The sequence below is a fragment of the Pleuronectes platessa genome, chromosome 5 (genome assembly GCF_947347685.1).
Source record: "Pleuronectes platessa chromosome 5, fPlePla1.1, whole genome shotgun sequence".
In the NCBI taxonomy this organism is placed as follows: Eukaryota; Metazoa; Chordata; class Actinopteri; order Pleuronectiformes; family Pleuronectidae; genus Pleuronectes; species Pleuronectes platessa.
Window position 1 is genome coordinate 21,643,710 of NC_070630.1, and position 14,094 is coordinate 21,657,803.

General features: G+C 40.1%; 2 long non-coding RNA genes across 2 annotated transcripts; both read left to right on the forward strand.

Annotated features, from left to right (window-relative positions):
• The first annotated feature begins 4,923 nt into the window (after positions 1–4,923).
• LOC128440029 (uncharacterized) lies at positions 4,924–7,909 on the forward strand. Its single transcript, XR_008338468.1, has 3 exons — positions 4,924–5,211; positions 5,313–5,361; positions 5,909–7,909. It is a non-coding gene; the product is annotated as an uncharacterized LOC128440029 (long non-coding RNA).
• Positions 7,910–10,929: 3,020 nt separating this feature from the next.
• On the forward strand, positions 10,930–12,034 carry LOC128440028 (uncharacterized). Its single transcript, XR_008338467.1, has 3 exons — positions 10,930–11,217; positions 11,319–11,367; positions 11,915–12,034. It is a non-coding gene; the product is annotated as an uncharacterized LOC128440028 (long non-coding RNA).
• The last annotated feature ends 2,060 nt before the right edge of the window (positions 12,035–14,094 follow it).

Consider the following 14,094-nt stretch of genomic DNA (forward strand, 5'->3'; position numbering starts at 1 on the left):
TCAGGAGGCCTTGGAGATGTAGTTTTTATGATAGGAATTTTTATTTTCCCAAAAAGAAGGCCCAAAAGGGCAGAGTTAATAATGAAAATATTAAATTAAACAAAAGAAACAATTTCTTAAGAGAGCTCTAGACACACACACACAGAAGTACTACTCACGCAGTAGGAGGGATTTGCTGCTGGGGATCATGAGGTTAAATTTAAGTAGGCCTCAATTGTTTGTGTGATATTGTATGATTATCATTTGTGACATATTCTGCATTACTTTGTCATCTTCCCTATTCAGTTGTAGCCCCAGTTTATGTTGATTGTTATTGATCACCGTTAATTTAACGTTCTCTCAACATTTCAGCTACATGTCTGTAGATTTAAGTCATGAACGTTATATATTGAGGTACATATGGTTCTGAGATGCAGTACAACTACAAACTGCATTTATTTTGTTTTCAATTCTTAAGCACTGAAAAGCAACAGTTTTTTGGGATTTTACCCATTTTTGTAGATTTGTTTGGTTTTTTAAAATAAAACCAACATGGAAAACCAAATGTTAAAACTTCCTTCTATCCACTTGCACGCATGCACACACACACACACACACACACACTCACACACTCACACACTCACACACACACACACACGTAGGCACGCATGCGCGCGTAGGCACATCAGTAGGCCGCGGATTACTTTCTAGTCAGAATGGTGGTCCCTGGGACAAAACCACTTGAAAACCCCTGAAATAACTAATTAAAACCAAACTTGCCTGGACAATTAACACTTGAACAAACATCAGTGTGATAAGAAATATGTTGAGCGTGTATCTGTGAACATTCTCAGTTCTCCAGGTCATGGTATCTTCAGGGGTTGTATAACTGGACTTGCCTGTGTTTCATGAAGACACTTCCTCTCTCATCCAAGAGGCTTCCTCACTTCTAAGTGATTCATGGAAGGTTGCAGGTATTTAACCCCTTGTGGACGAATGTCGCGAATTCGCCTCAAACCCCATTCCGGTCTTATTGCCACCGAGGTGACAATTGTTTCTGATGGTGCAAATACTACACATACCAAGGAAGGTATTGGAAGCACTTTGCCGCCATCTGGTGGTCGGAGTGGGAAATATATACAAGCCCCTTGGGACTGTTCAGCAAAGTTATTTTGAGGTATTAAGCTGTATTTGAAATACTGTGATGATGGAACCGCAATGATTGTACAGATACATATGTTGTTTTTCAATTTCAAGGAAAAGCAACATCAATCTACATACCAGAGACTGGAAAGTGTGTTAAATTAAGGTTATGCCCCAATTATGCCTAATGTCGCTAATTTGCCTCATACCTTAATTTCATATCTATTGTATATGATTTATTGATATCAACAATCTCCAATTAATTAAGCATCTGTATGACAGCCAAAAACACAAATAATATTTTTTTTATATAATTGGAAATTAATTCAGGCATTAAGGGGTGAACCTCTGAGGGTCTGTTCAACTAAGTTGACAGTTGTTATATTTAACAGGTTGTTGACATCCCCCCCCCCCTCCCCCCTTCAGATAATTCCATTTTCACACATGGCCTGGCAGACCTGCAGAGGATCTCCAAGTGTTTTTGTGAACAGCACATCAACACTAGTATTGACATACACCAAATACATAACACATACACATATTGACATACACCAAATACATAACACATACACATATTGATATACCACATATATTCCTTATACCTTTTTATTACATTCTGTTGATGCACAGTCAACACTTTATATCACACATCCCAGCTCCCTGTTTCAATTCACACACACACAAAGTAGAACACCAACAGCAGATAATGGGTAGACCTTGGCCTACAATCTCTCCCCAACAACACACTCAGGCAGCTGCTCTGAGAAAGGAACATTATCACCTCTGGTAACCAAGACAACGGATTGCACGAACGACGTCTTCATCACACAACATTCCAAGAGGATGAGGCACCGTCCCGTCTAGATGCAGCAGCCTCCATCTAGTTTTGACCAGTCCAAGAAGAACCCCTGTCACGCCCAATATATCAATATATAATCTATGTGCGCACTCTGTTTAAGCGCCTCTTTTCCTGTGCAGCCTCCTGCGTAGAACTAGAGACCCATGCATGTTCAATTGCTGGACACCGCGTTTTCCTGACCTGTGACCTCTGAATAAACTTGCTTAATTTCAACTTGAGAACGACGACTCCTCTCCTTTGATTTCCACCCGCAACACTAGCATCAGCTCTTGTTAAATTAGCTTCAGCAAGTGTTTTGGCCTAGTAATTTACAGATACAGGCCGAACTTGAGGGTACACTGAGGCTTAAGGCATCTTGCTTAGATAGCTGTACTATGAGTATCAGCTTATACATAAAGATGATTGTCCTAAAATGAATATTTTACGAAACAACAAATCCCCACTAAGTTACACACTTAGGCTTAGTAAGAGACTACAACAAACCCCAGTGGTCGATGGGATAAAAACCTGTTGTTTGCAGCACAACATTGTGAATGACAATAAGGGACAGAACATAACTGTATTTGCTAAGTTTAACCACCCTGTGGCATTATAAAGTTATGTTGTATTGCACAACAACTCTGGAACACTTTGTATATTTTTTTCACAATCGACAGAAACTTAACATAGGCTGAAAGTAGCAAATTAATATTAACTAATTTAGCTTAGGATACAAAAACGAACACCAAAACCTAGCAGGAACTGTAGGTTTTAAGAAATTTATGCAAAAATATAATGGAGAACTGGTAACAAACATATTTCTCAGCTTGTGCTTCTTCACCTCAGGGTCTGGCTTTGTGCTGGATCATCAATGTTCTGATCTCAACAAGCCTGGACAAATGACTGAGAAACCACCCACAGAGTGAGACTCCTTCTAGAGATTTCTCCACAAGGCATCTTTTGTCCTCCGTGCGTCACACAGATGATGGAGGCCCATCTGTTTAGAGACCAAGCTATCAAGGCCTGTATAGCCAAAACATCTGCTGTGATGGGACAGCTGGGTGAGGTAAGAGCAAAAGACTGCGAGGACCTGGCAGTCATCAAACAACTCAGGAATGAGCAGTCCAAAGTCCGTCCTGTCTTTAATATAAAAAAAACACATCAAAGCTGTAAGATGTGTTTTTTCAGAACGACGACGAGGTGGAACTATATTCTGACATTAAGTGTTTACAGCGCTTTGCCTTCGCCGCAGGTAGTTGAGTCAGGACTGATAAGAACCAATCAAGAACTGAATGTTGACGACTGGGTCATTGTATTCAAATATCTGCGTTTTTGTCGTCCACACTACAACAGTTTTCAAACTAAAACGGGGGCCGGGGCATTTCCAAACTTCACCATTGAGGTGAACAAAAACTTGGAAGTCGTGTGAAGTAGTCACAGTGATGCATTTTTTATAACTGTCGTGTGGATGTAGACTGAGACGTCCACCTTGTGACATTGTTTATTAGTAGTGGTTTAAAGTAGTTGCAACAAAAAGAGTGATAAAGTCTGTTTTACAACCTGAAGGTATGGACTTTTAAACAAAGTGATGAAAAGTAGAGTCTAATGGAACACACTATTGAACATCATGGGAAATGTAAGATCTTGAGTTGTAACAGTTTGTCCCATACTAGAGACTAAAAGTCACAATATTTCAGCCTCTGTTACTTCGACTTCTATTCAGTTTTTTTTTACATTCACTCTTTGGGGGTTTTTTTTGGTGTTGATTAAGTTCTCCTCTGTATCAGCAACAGAAATCTAAGACACTGACAAACATTTATCCTGGTAAATTTAAAGAAACTATCTGACCTGCATCTGTCTCCAAATACCACAAATGACCAGTAAAATAGTTTCTATTTATTTTTTGATTAACCCTTTTTTATTAAAATATTATTGACATATCTTATCAGTTCCATGGAAATCAAGATGAAGCAACACCTCTGACCCAGGCATATGAGTTCATGGGAAAAAACAGTGTTCAACTATTTGAAAATCCTCCAACTTTCCTCAGATGTTCTGGCAAGGAAGGATGGGTGGATGGAGGTGTGCTCTCCCTCCCTCCGGCTCTGCATGTTTGCACCAGAACAGAGCAACACCACAATTATATTTTGAATCATCAACATATTTTTGTTTTGGATGGTTTGGAGTTGCCCAGAAGCTGCTGGCTGTCTTGTTTCCCGCTGTGGGTTTCTCAGGAGGTGCTGAAGGTGATGTGCACCATGGATGACCACATCGTCCACAACCTGAACACTACCGTGCCCACAGTTTCTGTCTCAGGCAAAGTTGATGCCACACAAACATGCAAACATCTGTATGAATGTGTGAGTGTGACGACCGAGACTGAAATATATACCTCCAAAGTGTCCCTTCTAGAGTTCATTGGAAAAAGATGTTCAACCATGAGAAATCATTCATCATAATCATTTTGTTTGGTTCTCCAGAAACCATCTGGATGGTCAGCAGCAGTGTTTCTCTAAATCCTTCCATTGACCTCAGATGACACGTTTGGGAGAACCAAACTCACATTCGTATCTTGTGTAACTTTGACGAACTAAAGGATCCAAGTACTCCCACTATAGTATCTGTTCCTGCAGCTGCTTTGAAGAAACGTGCCACAGTGGGGAAAATAGAGGGGTTGAAAAATGTGCAAAACGTGACTGTGTGTGAACACTTTCTGGAGCAAGCGTGTGTTCCTGCAGCTATTTTACAAATCATAAACCAGCGTGGAAAGAAAAGCAACACATCGAAAGATACACAACAAATCAGATTTATTCAGTAGTTTATTAATTCAAAAAAGTTCAATTTTGACTCTCAGTATGATCTACTATGATCCAGGGTATACAGTATCTTGTTTCATGCTAGACACTGAAATATAAACCTCCAAAGTGTCCCTTCTAGAGATTTCTCCACAAGGCATATTTTGTCCTCCGTGCGTCACACAGATGATGGAGGCCCATCTGAGCAGAGACCAAGCTATCAAGGCCTGTATAGCCAAAACATCTGCTGTGATGGGACAGCTGGGTGAGGTAAGAGCAAAAGACTGCGAGGACCTGGCAGTCATCAAACAACTCAGGAATGAGCAGTCCAAAGTCCGTCCTGTCTTTAATATAAAAAAAACACATCAAAGCTGTAAGATGTGTTTTTTCAGAACGACGACGAGGTGGAACTATATTCTGACATTAAGTGTTTACAGCGCTTTGCCTTCGCCGCAGGTAGTTGAGTCAGGAATGATAAGAACCAATCAAGAACTGAATGTTGACGACTGGGTCATTGTATTCAAATATCTGCGTTTTTGTCGTCCACACTACAACAGTTTTCAAACTAAAACGGGGGCCGGGGCATTTCCAAACTTCACCATTGAGGTGAGCAAAAACTTGGAAGTCGTGTGAAGTAGTCACAGTGATGCATTTTTTATAACTGTCGTGTGGATGTAGACTGAGACGTCCACCTTGTGACATTGTTTATTAGTAGTGGTTTAAAGTAGTTGCAACAAAAAGAGTGACAAAGTCTGTTTTACAACCTGAAGGTATGGACTTTTAAACAAAGTGATGAAAAGTAGAGTCTAATGGAACACACTATTGAACATCATGGGAAATGTAAGATCTTGAGTTGTAACAGTTTGTCCCATACTAGAGACTAAAAGTCACAATATTTCAGCCTCTGTTACTTCGACTTCTATTCAGTTTTTTTTTACATTCACTCTTTGGGGGTTTTTTTTGGTGTTGATTAAGTTCTCCTCTGTATCAGCAACAGAAATCTAAGACACTGACAAACATTTATCCTGGTAAATTTAAAGAAACTATCTGACCTGCATCTGTCTCCAAATACCACAAATGACCAGTAAAATAGTTTCTATTTATTTTTTGATTAACCCTTTTTTATTAAAATATTATTGACATATCTTATCAGTTCCATGGAAATCAAGATGAAGCAACACCTCTGACCCAGGCATATGAGTTCATGGGAAAAAACAGTGTTCAACTATTTGAAAATCCTCCAACTTTCCTCAGATGTTCTGGCAAGGAAGGATGGGTGGATGGAGGTGTGCTCTCCCTCCCTCCGGCTCTGCATGTTTGCACCAGAACAGAGCAACACCACAATTATATTTTGAATGATCAACATATTTTTGTTTTGGATGGTTTGGAGTTGCCCTGAAGCTGCTGGCTGTCTCGTTTCCCGCTGTGGGTTTCTCAGGAGGTGCTGAAGGAGATGTGCACCATGGATGACCACATCGTCCACAACCTGAACACCACCGTGCCCACAGTTTCCGTCTCAGGCCAAGTTGATGCCACACAAACATCTGTATGAATGTGTGAGTGTGTGAGTGTGACGACCGAGACTGAAATATAAACCTCCAAAGTGTCCCTTCTAGAGTTCATTGGAAAAAGATGTTCAACCATGAGAAATCATTCATCATAATCATTTTGTTTGGTTCTCCAGAAACCATCTGGATGGTCAGCAGCAGTGTTTCTCTAAATCCTTCCATTGACCTCAGATGACACGTTTGGGAGAACCAAACTCACATTCGTATCTTGTGTAACTTTGACGAACTAAAGGATCCAAGTACTCCCACTATAGTATCTGTTCCTGAAGCTCCTTTGAAGAAACGTGCCACAGTGGGGAAAATAGAGGGGTAGAAAAATGTGCAAAACGTGACTGGGTGTGAACTCTGGAGTTCATGTGGTCTCTGTTTTCTTGCCTTTGATTTTAAATGCGGTCTGGGCTGTTGTGTAGTGTTACTTTGTCCTGTTTATGTTGCACTTCTAGCATCTCAATCAATGGTTGTAATATCTGTAACAGACTAGGCAGCAAACTAGGTTTTAGCTAAGCTATAAATGCTACGTTGTTTGATTATAAAGGAGTAGAATGAACTGTTTAAAAGGTGAAGGATACAGAAGCACAGCAAGTTATAAGCTGTCGTGTGTTGGCTATGGGGGATACTCCTGTTGTGTAGAGTTAGTACAGACCCTATTTCATTGAAAATAATGCACAATATTACATTACCTTATCAGTATATATTACTGTTGTATTGCCACACTCTAAACACTGGCTCAAAGCTTGATTAAATTAGCATTATGGACTCAGTCATGTTGATGGTACTATGTTGTGCTGAATTTTAAAGAATCACCTGCTTCACCTAACATAAGAAATTCATTCATTGTCACTTCATATTGACTGGTAATAATTACATCTGTATCTCCTGAGATGGATTTCATATTCATGGTGTAGTTTTCTTGAGAAAATCTAAGTTATTATACAATGAATAATCATTAAACTCATAAATATGGAATCTGTATCTAATCACCAACAAGATATTTATGCTGTTATCCTGAGTTGCGAAGTCCTTATTACAACATAGATATGCCAATGCATATGTTGGTGAATACAATGCGTTTCTATATAGTTCATCCAGACATATTCAAAATGTTGGCAGTTTATGTTTTTGTACAATTTATGTAAACCTGATGCTGTAGCAGATTTCCAACCTGCTTAACAATAATAGGTTCCCTAATGCAATAAACGTAAATGATTTGTCAACTTTCCTATAGCTTCTATCAAAGTGCCAGCTGTCATTTGTGCCTGAGTAAACTGAATATGCTGCCTTACAGAAATGCAGAACTAAGAACTGTCTGTTTGTGCTCTGAAATCACAGTAGATCTTTAGTCTTCAGTGTGTTGTTGTATACCTTTTTTTTTTTAGGTCTTTATTGTGTATTATACCTAATTTAAACCTCCTGACAAAGGAGGTCATATCTGCCATAATTATTTTTCAGCTTTAATTTCTGTATGAGTTAACATTGAATGTTCTTTTATTTAGATTCTGTTTCACGGTAACATGTTGTGACACTTATGTGGAAGTCATGTCAAATTAGAAACACCGATATGTCAATAAAGAGTTTTGTGTTACACCTGACCGTCCCGTTCTTGTTTTATTAATTAACCAAACCTCAGATCAGCTCAGATAATGTTGATTTACACTTTTGTTTAGATCAGTAACTGTATATAAAGATGCTTGATGTATCTGCCCTTCCTACCACTATCCAGAAACTAAGCCAAAGTATCTTGAAAATGAATGCTGAGGCCTCATGCTGATGATGTCATGTGGAGCAAGATGAAGCTGTGGGTATCGAGGTCCAGCCGATACACACTCAAGTCAGCTCAGCTTTCAAACATGCCTTCTTTAGTTTATACAGTATCAAACAACTCGGGTTTTCAACCAGGGGTCCGCGACGGCATTGCAGGGGGTCCGCGAAATTTGCTTTGATATTTCAACACATTTCCAGATTACTCTTGAATATCGTGAAAAACATTTAAAATAAGAAAAACATGTCTAATATAATATAAAGGTGATGAGGGGAACCTTGAAACCGGCTTGGGGCTAGAAACTGCCAATAGTTTTCCGCTGTGCATGTGTGTTAAAGGTAGATGTAGAAGAGCGGTTGAGCTAGGTAGAAAAACTCTCAGGAGGCCTTGGAGATGTAGTTTTTATGATAGGAATTTTTATTTTCCCAAAAAGAAGGCCCAAAAGGGCAGAGTTAATAATGAAAATATTAAATTAAACAAAAGAAACAATTTCTTAAGAGAGCTCTAGACACACACACACAGAAGTACTACTCACGCAGTAGGAGGGATTTGCTGCTGGGGATCATGAGGTTAAATTTAAGTAGGCCTCAATTGTTTGTGTGATATTGTATGATTATCATTTGTGACATATTCTGCATTACTTTGTCATCTTCCCTATTCAGTTGTAGCCCAAGTTTATGTTGATTGTTATTGATCACCGTTAATTTAACGTTCTCTCAACATTTCAGCTACATGTCTGTAGATTTAAGTCATGAACGTTATATATTGAGGTACATATGGTTCTGAGATGCAGTACAACTACAAACTGCATTTATTTTGTTTTCAATTCTTAAGCACTGAAAAGCAACAGTTTTTTGGGATTTTACCCATTTTTGTAGATTTGTTTGGTTTTTTAAAATAAAACCAACATGGAAAACCAAATGTTAAAACTTCCTTCTATCCACTTGCACGCATGCACACACACACACACACAGAGACACACACACACACACACGTAGGCACGCATGCGCGCGTAGGCACATCAGTGGGCCGCGGATTACTTTCTAGTCAGAATGGTGGTCCCTGGGACAAAACCACTTGAAAACCCCTGAAATAACTAATTAAAACCAAACTTGCCTGGACAATTAACACTTGAACAAACATCAGTGTGATAAGAAATATGTTGAGCGTGTATCTGTGAACATTCTCAGTTCTCCAGGTCATGGTATCTTCAGGGGTTGTATAACTGGACTTGCCTGTGTTTCATGAAGACACTTCCTCTCTCATCCAAGAGGCTTCCTCACTTCTAAGTGATTCATGGAAGGTTGCAGGTATTTAACCCCTTGTGGACGAATGTCGCGAATTCGCCTCAAACCCCATTCCGGTCTTATTGCCACCGAGGTGACAATTGTTTCTGATGGTGCAAATACTACACATACCAAGGAAGGTATTGGAAGCACTTTGCCGCCATCTGGTGGTCGGAGTGGGAAATATATACAAGCCCCTTGGGACTGTTCAGCAAAGTTATTTTGAGGTATTAAGCTGTATTTGAAATACTGTGATGATGGAACCGCAATGATTGTACAGATACATATGTTGTTTTTCAATTTCAAGGAAAAGCAACATCAATCTACATACCAGAGACTGGAAAGTGTGTTAAATTAAGGTTATGCCCCAATTATGCCTAATGTCGCTAATTTGCCTCATACCTCAATTTCATATCTATTGTATATGATATATTGAAATTAACAATCTCCAATTAATGAAGCATCTGTATGACAGCCAAAAACACAAATAATATTTTTTTTATATAATTGGAAATTAATTCAAGCATTAAGGGGTGAACCTCTGAGGGTCTGTTCAACTAAGTTGACAGTTGTTATATTTAACAGGTTGTTGACACCCCCCCCCCCCCCCTTCAGATAATTCCATTTTCACACATGGCCTGGCAGACCTGCAGAGGATCTCCAAGTGTTTTTGTGAACAGCACATCAACACTAGTATTGACATACACCAAATACATAACACATACACATATTGACATACACCAAATACATAACACATACACATATTGATATACCACATATATTCCTTATACCTTTTTATTACATTCTGTTGATGCACAGTCAACACTTTATATCACACATCCCAGCTCCCTGTTTCAATTCACACACACACAAAGTAGAACACCAACAGCAGATAATGGGTAGACCTTGGCCTACAATCTCTCCCCAACAACACACTCAGGCAGCTGCTCTGAGAAAGGAACATTATCACCTCTGGTAACCAAGACAACGGATTGCACGAACGACGTCTTCATCACACAACATTCCAAGAGGATGAGGCACCGTCCCGTCTAGATGCAGCAGCCTCCATCTAGTTTTGACCAGTCCAAGAAGAACCCCTGTCACGCCCAATATATCAATATATAATCTATGTGCGCACTCTGTTTAAGCGCCTCTTTTCCTGTGCAGCCTCCTGCGTAGAACTAGAGACCCATGGATGTTCAATTGCTGGACACCGCGTTTTCCTGACCTGTGACCTCTGAATAAACTTGCTTAATTTCAACTTGAGAACGACGACTCCTCTCCTTTGATTTCCACCCGCAACACTAGCATCAGCTCTTGTTAAATTAGCTTCAGCAAGTGTTTTGACCTAGTAATTTACAGATACAGGCCGAACTTGAGGGTACACTGAGGCTTAAGGCATCTTGCTTAGATAGCTGTACTATGAGTATCAGCTTATACATAAAGATGATTGTCCTAAAATGAATATTTTACGAAACAACAAATCCCCACTAAGTTACACACTGAAATATAAACCTCCAAAGTGTCCCTTCTAGAGATTTCTCCACAAGGCATATTTTGTCCTCCGTGCGTCACACAGATGATGGAGGCCCATCTGAGCAGAGACCAAGCTATCAAGGCCTGTATAGCCAAAACATCTGCTGTGATGGGACAGCTGGGTGAGGTAAGAGCAAAAGACTGCGAGGACCTGGCAGTCATCAAACAACTCAGGAATGAGCAGTCCAAAGTCCGTCCTGTCTTTAATATAAAAAAAACACATCAAAGCTGTAAGATGTGTTTTTTCAGAACGACGACGAGGTGGAACTATATTCTGACATTAAGTGTTTACAGCGCTTTGCCTTCGCCGCAGGTAGTTGAGTCAGGACTGATAAGAACCAATCAAGAACTGAATGTTGACGACTGGGTCATTGTATTCAAATATCTGCGTTTTTGTCGTCCACACTACAACAGTTTTCAAACTAAAACGGGGGCCGGGGCATTTCCAAACTTCACCATTGAGGTGAGCAAAAACTTGGAAGTCGTGTGAAATAGTCACAGTGATGCATTTTTTATAACTGTCGTGTGGATGTAGACTGAGACGTCCACCTTGTGACATTGTTTATTAGTAGTGGTTTAAAGTAGTTGCAACAAAAAGAGTGACAAAGTCTGTTTTACAACCTGAAGGTATGGACTTTTAAACAAAGTGATGAAAAGTAGAGTCTAATGGAACACACTATTGAACATCATGGGAAATGTAAGATCTTGAGTTGTAACAGTTTGTCCCATACTAGAGACTAAAAGTCACAATATTTCAGCCTCTGTTACTTCGACTTCTATTTAGTTTCTTTTTACATTCACTCTTTGGGGGTTTTGTTTGGTTTTGATTAAGTTCTCCTCTGTATCAGCAACAGAAATCTAAGACACTGACAAACATTTATCCTGGAAAATTTAAAGAAACTATCTGACCTGCATCTGTCTCCAAATACCACAAATGACCAGTAAAATAGTTTCTATTTATTTTTTGTTTAACCCTTTTTTATTAAAATATTATTGACATATCTTATCAGTTCCATGGAAATCAAGATGAAGCAACACCTCTGACCCAGGCATATGAGTTCATGGAAAAAAACGGTGTTCAACTATTTGAAAATCCTCCAACTTTCCTCAGATGTTGTGGCAAGGAAGGATGGAGGTGTGCTCTCCCTCCCTCCGGCTCTGCATGTTTGCACCAGAACAGAGCAACACCACAATTATATTTTGAATGATCAACATATTTTTGTTTTGGATGGTTTGGAGTTGCCCAGAAGCTGCTGGCTGTCTCTGTTTCCCGCTGTGGGTTTCTCAGGAGGTGCTGAAGGAGATGTGCACCATGGATGACCACATCGTCCACAACCTGAACACCACCGTGCCCACAGTTTCTGTCTCAGGCAAAGTTGATGCCACACAAACATGCAAACATCTGTATGAATGTGTGAGTGTGACGACCGAGACTGAAATATATACCTCCAAAGTGTCCCTTCTAGAGTTCATTGGAAAAAGATGTTCAACCATGAGAAATCATTCATCATAATCATTTTGTTTGGTTCTCCAGAAACCATCTGGATGGTCAGCAGCAGTGTTTCTCTAAATCCTTCCATTGACCTCAGATGACACGTTTGGGAGAACCAAACTCACATTCGTATCTTGTGTAACTTTGACGAACTAAAGGATCCAAGTACTCCCACTATAGTATCTGTTCCTGAAGCTCCTTTGAAGAAACGTGCCACAGTGGTGAAAATAGAGGGGTTGAAAAATGTGCAAAACGTGACTGTGTGTGAACACTTTCTGGAGCAAGCGTGTGTTCCTGCAGCTATTTTACAAATCATAAACCAGCGTGGAAAGAAAAGCAACACATCGAAAGATACACAACAAATCAGATTTATTCAGTAGTTTATTAATTCAAAAAAGTTCAATTTTGACTCTCAGTATGATCTACTATGATCCATGGTATACAGTATCTCGTTTCATGCTAGACACTGAAATATAAACCTCCAAAGTGTCCCTTCTAGAGATTTCTCCACAAGGCATCTTTTGTCCTCCGTGCGTCACACAGATGATGGAGGCCCATCTGAGCAGAGACCAAGCTATCAAGGCCTGTATAGCCAAAACATCTGCTGTGATGGGACAGCTGGGTGAGGTAAGAGCAAAAGACTGCGAGGACCTGGCAGTCATCAAACAACTCAGGAATGAGCAGTCCAAAGTCCGTCCTGTCTTTAATATAAAAAAAACACATCAAAGCTGTAAGATGTGTTTTTTCAGAACGACGACGAGGTGGAACTATATTTTGACATTAAGTGTTTACAGCGCTTTGCCTTCGCCGCCGGTAGTTGAGTCAGGACTGATAAGGACCAATCAGGAAGTGAATGTTGATGACTGGGTCATTGGCTTCAAATGTCTGCGTTTTTGTTGTCCACACTACAACAGTTTTCAACCTACAACGGGGGCCGGGGGTTTAAAGTAGTTGCAACAAAAACAGTGATAAAGTCTGTTTTACAACCTGAAGGTGTGGACTTTTAAACAAAGTGATGAAAAGTAGAGTCTAATGCAGGCCTGGACATTGTACGGCCCCCGGCCTGCATGCTGCCCTTTGGCTGTCCGTGACCGGCCCGCATGAGGTCAACGGAATATTAGGAATCACACGTAAATAAGTGATCATGCCCAGATTACAACTACATTTTTTATTTTGAAGGTGCCTTTTTTCAACTTTTTTACCTGACATACATCCTGAATGCCCACGAGCGGATCATGTGTTGGCGAACGGAGTTTAGGAGAGATGGGAGTTAGCTGTAAGTCAGGAAAAATGTCAGCCCACGTTAAAAGAAGAAAGATCGATGCAGAATGTAGAGTTTTTAACAAGACGTGGACTTCCAAATATTTATTTACTGAAGTCGATGTCAGGCCTGGACTAGAATGAGGACTCAGATGCAGAGGATTTCACGTACAGCACACTTTATTGTGTTCAGATCCTCTATGATGAGTGACAACTTACTTGGCTATGAAACACTTACTAAATATTTCTAGGACCTGGCAAAAAATAAACCGGGGAAAATAGCGCCCACCTGGCCTGGCGAGAATTGAGTCTTTTGGCTTTCTTGATGTATTCTAGATTCTTATGATCTGTCCAGACAATGAACGGATGTTCAGCCCCCTTGAGCCAGTGTCTCTACTCCTCCAGCGCGAGTTTGACCGCCAGCAATTCCAGGTTACC